The sequence below is a fragment of the Dama dama genome, chromosome 16, assembly GCF_033118175.1.
Source record: "Dama dama isolate Ldn47 chromosome 16, ASM3311817v1, whole genome shotgun sequence".
Taxonomy (NCBI): Eukaryota; Metazoa; Chordata; class Mammalia; order Artiodactyla; family Cervidae; genus Dama; species Dama dama.
In genome coordinates, this window is record NC_083696.1 from 18,983,383 (window position 1) to 18,997,610 (window position 14,228).

The 14,228-nt window shown below is 42.4% G+C and overlaps 1 pseudogene; it reads right to left on the reverse strand.

The window, feature by feature from the left end:
* Positions 1-946: 946 nt before the first annotated feature.
* On the reverse strand, positions 947-3,901 carry LOC133071336 (transcriptional enhancer factor TEF-4-like; annotated as a pseudogene).
* Positions 3,902-14,228: the final 10,327 nt, after the last annotated feature.

The following is a 14,228-nucleotide window of genomic DNA, read 5'->3' on the forward strand; positions in this document are numbered from 1 at the left end:
TTAATGAACTGTAACAACTGCAATAAATCAATTGGTTATGAGGAGAGAATGCCCTGTGGGTGAGCAACAGATCTCCGGAGAGTGAAATCTTTAAATGAAGTGAAATCTGTCTTTAAAGTTTATTAACAATTTGAAGAAATAGCAGTGCCAAAAGCTCAGAGAATATTTTCATGACTCAAGAAAGTTTTTCATAAGTTTATAAATGTACAAGCTACATCTTAGATTTAAGTTAAGGGTAGGTTTCTTTATTTATTTCTTTCTTTTTTGGAAAATAGCTTTATCCTCTGTCAAAACACAAACCAACGCTTTGTGGGGAGAGGAGGAGAGGAAGGCAACACAGTCTAGCTCAATGGCACATTTAGAAGAGGAAATGAGATTAAAAAGCCTCACTCCACTGCTTGCCCAGATGAGAAAAAGTCAAGACCCTAACACCCACTTATAAATATCTCATTATATTAAAAAAATAATAATATATTTCCAGGGCTCACCTGACTCTGCCACTGCTCAGAAAGGGTTCACCTTCACTAGTTGATATCAGGGTGCCCGGGATGGAGGTGGTAAGAAGAGGAAGATTGAGAAGAAGGAGATGCAGAAAAACAGAAAGGGACAAGCCTGTGTGTCACTGGGGCCCTCCGAAATATCCAGAACAAATAAAAGGGAGGGCACCTGTCAGAGACAGAAGCCAGAGCTCTCCCAGTGGTTGTCTCACTCCTGTCCTCATTGCCCAATGCTCTGGGGTGACCTGTCCTTTCAGACACCCCTGTGAGGTTTCAAGATCAGGATTCATCTTCCCCTCTCAGTCCCAGCCCATTCTGCTCACCACCCAGCTTTTAAGATCCTAACAGGGAGCAGTCCCCTCCCCAAGTAAGAAGCATGGGGAAAGCTGGAGGTCCTGCCTGGGAGGAGAGGATATTCTTGGGGGGTGAGCCCCTTTTGGGGTCCCCCTTCAGTCCCTGATCAGGTGGTAAATGTAGTGCCGCCCCCTTCCCCCGTTCATTGGTGAAAATCTCAAAGATGTAGGTGGTGCAGAGCAACAGTTTCTTGGTGTCTCCCTCACCACCTGGAGGATAGTGACGTTCTCCAGGATGCTGTTCATCATATAACACTCTGGCAGCTGCCACAATTTGTGCAGAAAATTCACCAGGTACTCCTTAGAAGGAAAGTTATGACCAACCTACACAGCAGAGACTTGACTTTACTGACAAAGGTCCATATAATCAAGGCTATTGTTTTTCAGTAGTGGTGTATGGATGTGAGAGTTCGACTATAAAGAAAGCTGAGCGCTGGAGAATTGATGCTTTTGAACTGTGGTGTTGAAGAAAACTCTTGAGAGTCCCTTGGACTGCAAGGAGATCCAACCAGTTCATCCTAAAGGAAATCACTCCTGAATACTTATAGGAAGGATGAATGCTGAAGCTGAAACTCCAATACTTTGGCCATCTGATGCGAAGAATTGACTCATTGGAAAAGACCCTGATGCTGGGAAAAATTGAAGGCGGGAGCAGAAGGGGACAATAGAGGATGAGATGGTTGGATGGCATCACTGACTCAATGGAGATGAGTTTGAGTAAGTTCCGGGAGCTGGTGATGGACAGGGAGGCCTGGCGTGCTGCAGTCCTTGGGGTCGCAAAGAGTCAGACAGGACTGAGCGACTGAACTGAACTGAACTCACACATGGGTGAGCGCAGCAAGCGGTACACGAATCTTCCGTCCTCCAGCTGGGCACGCTCGGTCTCCACCTTCTCTACCACCTGCTTGCCGAAGGAGCAGGCCTTGGAGCAACAGGTGAGGGTCTCGTTCTCCAGGCTGTCATGCTGGCTGCTCACTCCACAGAAGCCACCGCTGCTGCCCCTGGCCCCCACCTCCTCACCACTCGGGCCCTGGTTCAAGTTGGCCCCGAACTTGACCAGGAAGAAGATACGGGGAGCCCCATGATCATACAGCTCCCACAGATCACCTTTTTTCTCGTGGAATTTGTTGTAGATCTGCCAGACATCCACACTCTCGAGTGGGGGTGTTCCAGGGCTGGGTCAGTGCTGACTGATGTGTACAAAAGTTGCCTCTGCTAAGAGTCAGCTGCATCTGGTGGTTCCACAAAGGCCGAGAACTCCACCAGCTGCAACCGAGCAGTGGCCAGAGCCTGAGCCTGCTAGACTGGGGATGATGGGGCAGGCAGGGCAAAGCCAGAGGGCCTGGGGGGGCTCGTACCCTAGAGAGAGAAGAACAAACAGTAAAAATTGCTAACATTCATTGACTCTGCCAAGCACTAGGTTTCAGGTTTGTATGTTCTTTTATATTTAGCAATGCAGTATTTATAAAGTATGACTTGGAAAATAAGTTCTTTATAAAATATAATCAAAGTATTTTTTGAGTGCTTATTCAAAGGGCTTCGCTGTAATGACTCCACAGATCTGCACAATAACCACATGAGACAGCTATATTTTACCTTTCAGAAGTATTTCTAAGTTCCACACTTAAAAATTACTAAAGTTGGGTTCAGTACCACATTTGTGTGAATCCAATATTTATGCGTTCCCTCCTATTATATCTCATAGATTTAGCATCTGATTTTGTCCTTCCTTGTAATAATATATATACATTTTCTAAGAATAGATTGAATTTTAAGTGAGATTGCTTTAATACTTTTCTAAATGTTGTTAATTATCTCTTTGATGCTAAATAATTCTTCCTTTTCTATTGAATAGTTATTACCTCTAAAAAAATTAAAATTTAAAGAAAAAAATAATTACAGGTCTAGAAATTTGCTGGATAGCTGATATCTCTTAAATTAGAAAATATGGTCCTAGATGACATCATTCCTTATAATTTTATCCTTTTCTGAGATACAGCATGAGGCCTCTTAGAAAAAGATAAGAATAATGTTCATTTACTCCTCATTTACTGTTACAGCTTGAAATGCTAACTGCATGTTTTTGGCTTCCAATTTGTATCTCCTTGCTTGTCTTCCACCCTTCCCTTTCAGTTGGGTGAAAACTTGTAAGGCCACATGATTTTCCTTATTATTCTTGAGTAACAAAATGTTCTATGGTTATTATAACTGCCTATATGATCTAAATTTAGTTTAAAATGTTTTATTTATATAATAAGAAAATTTGTGAATTTCTCCTTCCCAGCCAAGTCCTGCTACAGGCTAGATTCTTTACTAATTGACAGTCTATCCTCTCAATTATTAATGGTATAATTTGTACCCTTACTAGTTAATATAAGTTACATATCAGTAAGTATATAATATGCTATATTGTATTTCTATCCTGTTTAATATTTATGGGTAAAAGAGAAAAAGTAGAGGCCGGTGCGGGGGGGTGGGGGGGGTGTGGATTTCTTTATTAATGTTACTGAACGGTGCTGTTATCTTATCCAAGTTTACAAATTGTTTAAATCTTCAGTTCGGTTCAGTCGCTCAGTCATGTCTGACTCTGCCACCCCGTGAACTGTAGCACGCCAGGCGTCCCTGTCCATCATCAACTCCCAGAGTTTACTCAAACTCATGTGCATTGAGTTGGTGATGCCATCCAACCATCTCATCCTCTGTTATCCCCTTCTCCTCCTGCCTTCACTCTTTCCCAGCATCAGGGTCTTGTTTCCTAAATAAGGAATTTTATTGGTACTTTGGAGAACCTTTGCCCTCTTCAATACACACACACACACACACACAGTCTTAATGTTAGCAAATCCAGTCCATTCCTGCATTGCTTACTCTTTTTTATAGCCATACACTCAAAAAGCATCTTTCCCTTCTAATTCTTATATCACTCTTTAGACAGTCTGCGTGAGTGTCTCCCTCTCCTACATGGTCCACAGCTGATCCATGAGGTCGACTCAAACATTCTCTTCTTGAGGTATCTCTGTGAGTGAAGGTAGATCCCAAAGCAGCAGGCATTCTCTTTTGCTCTGCCACCAAAGCAGATAGTCGTCCTATGGATTTCCCAAGAAGGCTTAAAATACTAGTTCAGTATGCTTTTCCTAACTGCTCGGGAAGATATCAAGCTTTCCAAATACTTCCATTAAACTCTTTGAAAGAAGAGTGGCACTTGCTGTACAATAGCAGGTTTTGCAAAATAGATCTAGAACAATTCTCTCAATTTTCAGACACATAACACCATAAATACTCATGAAAGGAAGTAATCTAATCCTCAGATATTTTTTGTTTTGCAGCCCTCAGAAAGGTCTGCCTCAAAAGTTGCTATGGTATTTGATATCTGTTCAATATTTGTATCTTATTTTGACATATCTTATTTCACATTTTGACACCCTGTTGTGTTAACATAGGTCTAGTTGATTGCTCCATTGGGGAATTGTTAGGCAAGTCCAGATAAATAAAAACCAGATGATTTACATCTCCTCTCTCTCTTCTGTATCAGTAAATGCCATGTGCATTCATACAGTTGTGAAGAAAATGACTTAGGATACAGTCTATATTTTTACTTAGGGCAACCCACCCTCACATATAACCCATCAGCAATTCTTATCCAGAATGCCTTAAAAAAAATGTAAGCATCTCCACTGCTTCCACCCTAGCCCTCTTTCACTGACTAGATGACTACAGTGAGCTTTTTATTGCCTACCTGCTTCCTTTCTTGGCACAACCCACCCTGTCCCCTTATGTCATCCATAATGGCCTTTATATAGCTTAGATTATTTAATTTCTTTGTTTTAAAAACTTTGATGCATCCCATTGTCCTTGTGAGATAACATAAAAAATAAAAATTAAACATGTCTTCTATGACAATAAAAGTCAGACTTTTAAAGATTTTAAACTTAAATGACAGATATAATAATTTATAGCATGTTTAAATTGAAATTACATCTGATCACATTTCCCTTTTAAAAATATATAACCTTGGGGCTTACTGAGAACTCATAGATAAGGCTTACAATTAAATAATGTTTCAATAATTTAAGAAATGCTTAAGACACCAACTAAAGAGCAAACATGGATATAAATGGTTTCAAGATAGAATTCAAATGGTAGACATGTTAAGATTAGGTAACTCATACACTACAAGAGGGAGGAAAATGTCAAGGATGAGTCACGGGTTTTTGCTTGGATGGTAGAAAGATTCACTGTGAGAAAAGAACCTGTTTGAAATTTACATTTATCAAGTTAATTTTGATGTTCCTGGGAGATTTCTAGATTGAGATGTGCATAAGATAAGAGAATGAGAGGTTTGTTAGAGGTAGAGAGTTTTCAGTCATTAACAAAACATTATTTTGAAATCTTAAGTGTACTGGATATGATAATTAAATGGGTACAGTTGTCCTTTGAACACTTAGGGATTAGGAACACTGACTTTCCCCATAGTTGACAATCCAAGATCATTTATAGTCAGCCCTCCCTATTATGCAGTTTCTCTGGATCTATGGCTGTATATAAGCAGATTCATGTGGTATCAGTTCAGTTAACTCACTCAGTCATGTACACTCTTTGTGACCCCATTGACTGAAGGACACCAGGCTTCCCTGTCCTTCACCATTACCCAGAGCTTGCTCAAGTTCATGTCCATTGAGTCAGTATTACCATCTTGTCTTCTGTCATCCCCTTCTCCTCTCACCTTTAATCTTTCCCAGCATCAGGGTCTTTTCCAATGAGTCAGTTCTTTGCATCAGGTGGCCAAAGTATTGTAGTTTCAGCTTCAGCATCAGTCCTTTCAATGAATATTCAGGACTGATTTCCTTTAGGATTGACTGATTTGACCTCCTTACTGTCTAAGGGACTCTCGAGAGTCTTCTCTAACACCACAGCTCAAAAGCATCAATTATTCAGCTTTCAGCTTTCTTTATGTTCCAACATGCCTATCCATACATGACTACTGGAAAAACCATAGCTTTGACTAGAAGGACCTTTGTTGGCAAAGTAATGTCTCTGGTTTTGAATATGCTGTCTAGGTTGGTCATAGCTTTTCTTCCAGTGAGTTAGCGTCTTCTAATTTCATGGCTGTAGTCACCATCTGCAGTGATTTTGGAGCCCAAGAAAAGGAAGTCTATCATGTCTTCCATTGTTTCCCCATCTATTTGCCAAGATGTGATGGGACCAGATGCCATGATCTTAGTTCTTTGAATGTTGAATTTTAAGCCAGCTTTTTCACTCTAGTCTTTCACTTTCATTAAGAGGCTCTTTAGTTCCTCTATGCTTTCTGTCATAAGGATGGTGTCATCTGCATATCTGAGGTTTTTGATATTTCTCCCTGAAATCTTGATTCCAGCTTGTGCTTCATGTAGTCTGGCCTTTTGTATGATGCACTCTGTATATAAGTTAAATAAGCAAGGTGACAATATACAGTCTTGACATACTCCTTTCTCAATTTGAAAACAGTCCACTGTTCCATATCTGGTTCTAACTGGTTCTAATTCTTGACTTGTATACAGATTTCTTAGGAGGCAGGTAAGGTGGCTTGGTATTCCCATCTCTTTAACAATTTTCTACAGTTTGTTGTAATCCACACAGCCAAAGGCTTTGGCCAACTCAATAAAGCAGATTTTTTTTTTTTTTTTTTTCTGGAATTCTCTTGCTTTTTATATGATCTGATGGAAGTTGGCAATTTGATCTCTGGTTCCTCTGCCTTTTCTAAATCCAGCTGGCACATCTGGAAGTTCTCAGTTCATGTATGTTGAAACCTAGCTTGGAGAATTTTGAGCATTACTTTGCTATTGTGTGAGATGAATGCAACTATGCGGTAGTTTGAACCTTCTTTGGCATTGCCTTTCTTTGTGATTGGAATGAAAACTGACCTTTTCTAGTCCTGTGGCCACTGCTGAATTTTCCAAATTTGCTGGTATATTGAGTGCAACACTTTCACAGCATCATCTTTTAGGATTCAATTTAGCTCAGGTGGGTTTCCATCACCTCCACTAGCTTTGTTTGTAGTGATGCTGCCTAAGGCCCACTTGATTTTGTACTCCAGGATGTCTGTCTCTATGTGAGTGATCACACCGTCATGGTTATCTGGGTCATGAAGACCTTTTTTGTATAGTTCTGTGTATTTTTGGCAACTCTTAATATATTCTGCTTCTGTTAGGTCTATACCACTTCTGTCCTTTATTATAACCATCTTTACATGAAACGTTCTCTTTGTATCTCTAATTTTCTTGAAAATATCTCTATTCTTTCCCATTCCAATGTTTTTCTCTATTTCTTTGCATTGATCACTTAGGAAGGCTTTCTTTTATCTTTTTTAAGGCTTTTTAAAATCTCTCCTTGCTATTCAAAACTTTAAAAAAAAGTGTCTCAAAAATGCTGCATTCAGATAGCTATATCTCTTCTTTTCTCCTTTGCCTTTAGTTTTTCTTCTTTTCTCAGCTATTTGTAAGGCCTCTTCCAACAACCATTTTTCCTTTTTGCATTTCTTCTTCTTCTTGGGAATGGGTTCAATCACCACCTCCTGTATAATATTTCAAACCTCCATCCATAGTTCTTCAGGCACTCTATCTATCAGGTCTAGTCTCTTGAATCTACTTGTCACTTCTGTTGTATAATTGTAAGGGATTTGATTTAGGTCATACCTGAGTGGTCTAGTGGTTTTCCCTACTCTCTTTAAGTGTGAATTTTGCAATAAGGAGTTTATGATCTGAGGCACAGTTAGCTCCTGGTCTTGCTTTTGCTGACTGTATACTGCAGTATTTATAGCTTGTCTGGGGAGTGTGTTATTTCCCCTGTTCTGTCTCACTGCAGCAAAGGTTTGAAATGGCAGACCAGTATTACAGCTCCTTTAGAGCTCAGTTTTAGAAAGTACACCCTCTAGGCTTGAGGGCTGGCCCACCCCAAATGAGAGGCCTCAATCCATCTTGGCTTTCTGTTTTTATAAGTTTTGTCTCCTCCCTTCGAGCTTGCCATATGCAAATTGGACTAGCCAGGAGGGGAGTGTCTTTGTTTCACCTGAAGTTCTCACTCTGGTCTGTATATTTTCTTTTGTTTCTTTTTCTCAGGCTTTTCCCTTTCTTTTTCTTTTAGCCACTGCCATTTTGGACTCCTTTTTCCTATTTTAACTATCTAACATTTCCCCCTCAAGAAATGGGAAGTCAGATTCTTTGGGAATAGGGTCATGAGGTCTCTCTGGCTACTTCCTGCTGAGCTGGGTTGGCGAAGGGCCTTGGACCTCACCCTCTTGCCAATCTCAAGCCTCAGAGCTCTAATAGCAGTGTCCATCTGAGGGTGAGTGATATTTTCCATTGTCGGGTGTAGTTTTATATATCCTTGTTGAACTCGCACTTCATGTTGTAGCTTATTGACCTGTGTAGAGACAAAATGGGTTAGACAATTGATAATACATGGACCAATCACAAGCAGCATCAATATGGTGATAACAGGGATTAGTAGGGGCATTAACCAACTCCAAGTTCCCCCTCACCAGGAGAAAAATCCCCCAAAGAGAGATTGTAGCCACCTGGGAATTCTCCAGCTTGTTCTTTGAGATCCTGTAGGATCTGAATGTTTTCTTGAGGACTGTGAGACTTTCTTTAACTTCAATTCTGTTCAGCTCAGTTGCTCAGTCATGTCCGACTCTTTGCGACCTCATGAATTGCAGCATGCCAGGCCTCCCTGTCCACACCAAATCCCGGAGTTTCCTCAAACTCATTTCTTTAACTTAGCTGGAGGTATTTACCCAGAAACAATACGTCTCATTCAAGATTGCTCAAGTCCCTCCTTGTTTAGGGATCAGGAGATCTAGGGATCAGGAGGTCTATCTTCTGTCTCTTTTGGAGTGGAACACCTGCCAAGTTGTGTTGGCTCTTTAGAGCTATCCTGAGAAACCTTATCCCCAGAAACTTAATTTTTGAGGTGTTCATTAGAATGACAGTCATCTATAGTCCTGAATAGGTATCTGAGCTCTCCCAGGGACTCACAGGTATATTGAGTGTCCTCTTTTGTTTTGTTTTTGTTTTCCCATGGCTTGACTTGTGAGTACTAAAGCTAGAAGTTGTGCCCTGGTACCTTGACAGCTGGTGGCAAATGTTTAGCCTCTATGGTCTCAAAATTTGAGACTACTGCATGGCTGTGTCTTCTTTTTAGATCCAAGACAAAGCTGTTTCCATCAGTGTACCAAATTTCCTCAGGATTGGTCAGAGGATCTTTTGACAATCCTGCTTGGGGTTTTGTCCAGTGGTCCAAAGTTTCTAGGCAAGAGTGAAAGGGGAGAGAGCCCTCAAGGGTAGGCAAGAGGGTAGCTGGGTTAAGAACCTCACAAGAGGATATAGTCAAGCCTGGATTTCCCATCAGCACTACTTGATATTGGAAGATCATTTGATCAGACATCCATAAATCCCATTAAGGAGTTGTTTTACTTGGTGCCTGGTAAAAATCGCCCCCAAGAGAGAGTTTTAAATCATCTTCTATCAGGACTGCAATATTTCAAAGGCAGGGGGCCAGCCTTGGGAAGCTGGGTCAAGCCTCTTGGATAAGTAAGCTACAGGCTAGGACTAAGGTCCCAACCTTTGAGTTAACATTCCCAAGGTTATTCTTTCCTTTCCTTGGGAATAAAGTTGGAATGCTTTTTCTAGGTCTGGCAATCTCAAGGCGGGTGCTTGAGTTAAGGCTTGTTTTAGTGTAGCCTCTGTCTTCTTTTGAGGAGTTCCTCACATAATGGGATTGAATCATCCTGCCCCTTCAAACTTTCATATAAGGGCTGGGCAATTAGACCACAGTTGGGTATCCAGATTCTACAATACCCAGTTAGCCCCAGGAAAGCTTGCAATTCCTTTTGAGTCATGGGGAAGGACAACTGGAGGATTCCTTGTACTCATTCAGAGGACAGCCTCCTGGACCCATGAGTAATGTGAGCTCCCAGGCAAGTGACCTTTGCCTTGAACATCTCTGCCTTAGTATGGGAGACTTTATATCCCCTCTCTGCCAAAAAGCTTATTTATTTTTTTTCCATTTATTTTTATTAGTTGGAGGCTAATTACTTTACAATATTGTAGTGGTTTTTGCCATACATTGACATGAATCAGCCATGGATTTACATGTGTTCCCCATTGCCAAAAAGTTTAGAACCTGAATTGCATGTTGTTGGACATTTTCTCATCTGAAGAGCAGATTAGTGGGTCATCTACATATTGTAATAATTTCTCATTAGGTCCCAGGTCCAAATCTAGGAGATCCAGGCTAAGAACCTGCCCAAACAGGTTGGGGCTATCTCTGAACCCCTGAGGTAAAAATGTCCAAATCATCTGTTGGTGTTTTGCTCTTGGAGCCTCCCACTTGAAGACAAAAAGCTATTGGGATTCTTTAGCCCGTGATATGCTAAAGAATGCAGCCTTGAGATCCAGGGCTGTAAACCACTTGGCACTAGGCAGGATTTCTCTCAAGATTACATAGGGATTGGGTACTGTGGGGACTACAGCTTCATTTCTCATCTGGAGATCTTGAACCATTCGCCAAGTCCCATCCTTTCTCTTTACAGGGAGGATTGGGGTGTTGCACAGCAAATTGGTGGGGGCCAATAACCCACAGGCAAGGAATTTTTTTATTAGAGGCTATAGTCCTTCCTGAGCTTCTTTTCTGGGGGGGGGGGGGGGGGGGGCGGGGGGGGGGCGGGTATTGTTTCCTGTTTGGAAACTGAGTGGGATCTTGGAGGACAATGACAATTGGTTCAGCCTGGTGGGCTCATTCAGGAGTCCCCTGGTCTCACGCCTGGGGGTTAATTTTGTCTTCCCATAGTTCTTGATCCCTCCCTATTGGAGAGGGTGTAATGAGTTCCTCAGTAGAAACGACAAGCTGTAGGACCCTAAGGGCTGAAAAGCTTCCCATTACAAGGGTGGTCCCCAGTTGAGTGAGTATATCTCTTCCCAATAAAGGAGTAGGACACTCAGAGACCACCAGAAACTGGTGGGAAAATATTTGTCCATTCCAGCAACAAAGAAATGCTCAGGTGAATCTTTTTATAATTGTTTTTCCTGTAGCACCCAAAATGATACAGGTTTGGGAGGAGAAGGCTCCAGAGTAGGAGGCCAGGACAGAGTAGGTAGCCCCTCTGTCAACCAAGAAATTCTCAGACCTACCTGCCAAATCCAGTTGCACCCATGGCTCCAGTCACATGACGGTTATCAGTGACAGGTGGATTGGCTGGAGTGGGCCACTTCAGTCCTATTGAACCATCCTGAGGGAAGGCTTGGTGCTTGACCTTGAGGCTCTTGGGTCCTGAGGGCAGAGTGCTGCCCTATGTCCCAATTGATGGCATTTGCAACAAGCCATTTTAGGAGACGTGTCACAGTTTGGACACTGGCCCAATGTCCCACCAGTCTACAGATTAGGTGTTTGCCTCATGCTTTGTCCTTCAAGGACTCAGGGTTTGTCATAGGGCTTCACTGGAGGACAGCCAGGGTCTGGGAATAACTGTCTCTTTCCTTTTCTCCCTTTTCTGGGTCTTGGCTTCCCTCTCCTGTTCTCTGTTATAAAAGATATTGGTGGCTGTCTGAACCATCTCATCTAAAGAGGCAGCAAGGTCCTGCTGCTGTAGCTGTTGTAGCTTCATCCTGATGTCTGATGCACATTGGGGTAGGAATTTGTCCTTTAAAATCACGTGTCCTTCGTAAGAGTCTAAGTCCAGATTGGTAAACTTTTGAAGGGCCTCTTTCTTCTTTTGAAGAAAGGTAATGGGGTTCTTTTGGGCTCCTGTGTTATTGCTGAGACCCTGGCATAGCTGATTACTTTTAGTTGGGCTGCTTTAAGTCTTGCCTTTACAAGATCAGAAAATGATCCCTTACCCAGATGTGCTCAGGGTCATTATAATTCCAATTAGGATCTGAGGAGGGGACCACAGTTTCCCCCACTGGCTATTTATCACTTGACATGTGTAGCCCCATAGCATACTTTTGAGTTTCATTTAAGACCCCAGCATACTCAGGGTCTGATAAAATTTGACTAAATATGACCGTGATGTCCTTCCATGTCAAGTCAAAGGCCAAGGTAATATGTTAGAATGTATCTATATATTTGCCTGGGTCATCTGTATAGCTTCCTAAGTCTTGTTTGATCTGTCCTGGGATAAGGGCTTATGGACCCAGGTTGGTCTGAATTCTCCAGTTTCAACTAAGGGACATACTGGAGTTGGCTTTTGTGGAGCGGGTACTCCCTGATATGGGGGCAGGTGGGATATGAGGAAGGAGCACCAGGCAAATCAGGAGCCATGGGAGGTGAGCGTTTATGGGGGGCTTCCTTCTCTTGGTTGTCTGTGCCTAATATTATCTGCTTAGTAGGCTCGCCTTTAGGGCATACAACAATCCCATACTTAAGACAGAGTTCCTTCATATCTCTTGGTCAGAAGAAAATTTGGACATAGGGGGTCTCTGTCCATTTCCTTTGTCTTTTGCAGCATAAGTGTAGCTGCAGGGTGGTACTGTATTTTAAACTCCCATCCTCAGGCCAGTGTTCTTTATCCCCAAAGGATACCATGGCCACACTGTGGCACAAAAGAATTTTAAGTGACTTCTCCTTAGAGTTAGAGGATTGAACAGCTTCCAGTTATCAAGGATGAATCTCAAGGGCATCTGTCGGGAAGTGGATTGGTTATTTCCCATCCAAAAGACAGTGATGACAGGGAGGAAAAGAAAAAAAAGAAAAATCCGAATAGACTTCCTTCTATTTTTATGGGTGTACTTCCTTAGGGTTGAGTCTATCTGAAGCTTATCCTACCTAGTACTGTTGCAACCTGAGAGCCGGGCATCCCCAGGTCAGGGTGCAGATCCCCAGGCAGGTTGAGGTGTGACAACCTCCTGGAGACCAGATCCCCAGGCAGGTCGAGACAGGTTGACCTCCTGGGACCCCCAGGCTGGAGTTGGGCATCCTCAAGGTTTCTAGCGTGACTAATGCTGGGTAGGATTAAGGGGTTGTAGCCTTAACTCATTGCTGGTTTGTCCACTGCAGATGGGAATAGACATCATGATGTAAAGCAATCCAATCCTGTGCCCTGAGACTGGGAATCTGGTGAAATAGGCGTAAGACTTATCCTCTCATTCCTCTGAGGGAATGTAAGTCACTGATTTCTTCCCCTAGTCCTCCAAAAGAGCAGTTTAGGGTGTTTCTAATGGTAAACATTTCATTGTCATAGACCCACTTTAGGTAATAACAGAAGTAATGACAAAGGAGTGGGTTATCTGGTCCTACTAGGGGCATTAAGAGTATTTTAATAATAAGCAGAGTGGAGTGATATTGCCTACAAGGGAGCAGGGTCCTGGTTGTAGGAGTTAGTAAGTGGCTTAAGAACAAATTGGTAAGAGGCAACAGACCAGAGGTTCCATAAAAATGGATGGAGATTTGATCTGGGGGATATGTTTGTAACTTTAGGAGAAGGGTGGTAAGGTTTGGACCTAAACGGCCTGCAGGGCCAACTTCCAAAGTGGCAAACATTATCCCTGGAAGCCTGATTGCCCTTGAAGGGGTGCCACAAACAGATGGATTTCTATAAGGCATTGTGTGTCTGTCACCCACCTTAGCGGGTTTACTGAGAGATGCTCTTGTTGCACATGTTGTAGGAAACATGGAAGATGAAGGCCTGAATATCTAGAGGGCTTGGATATTATATAGTATTCCCCCCACCCCCCAAGGGACAGCTATTTTCTGGTTGTCCCCCCAGAAGATTGTAGAGGCAACATTGTGGGCCTGGATGGGGCTCAAGAAAAGAGCATGAAACAGGAATTAAGAGGGCAGGGCACAACTTCTGAAAAACTAACATAGCCCAAGGGCATAACATAAACCAATTAAAATCAAATGGACCCAAGATGGCAGACAAGTCAAATTCATCTAAACCTTGATCCTCAATCTTCAAGCTAAATGACACACCCAGAGGTGACTTGACAGTTCCAAGGTACTGTCAAAAGACCAAGGAGTGGGTGGTTCCCCAATTGTTGGAGTGATCCTCCCACTCATTAGAATATGAAATCACCCAGGTCATGAAAAAACCAACCACACTACATTACATGGCTGCTGCTTATACCCTCTGTGATAGGACACACTCTGTGGACTGTGCCTCTCTCTAAATCCAAACAATCTACCTCTTACCTATCACTGTGTCTCTCACTGAACTTTTTTGCAATGAGACATCAAAAACCTGAGCTTCATTAGGTCCTGAAATGAGGCACCATGGATTTTGACCAGGCTCAAGTCCCGATCAGACACGACTGAGTGACTAAGCATAGCTCAGAGTCCCTGCCACATGGGTTTGAGTCCCAATCTTGGTGAACAGTTTCAAGCACAACTTTTGGAAATGGAAAGA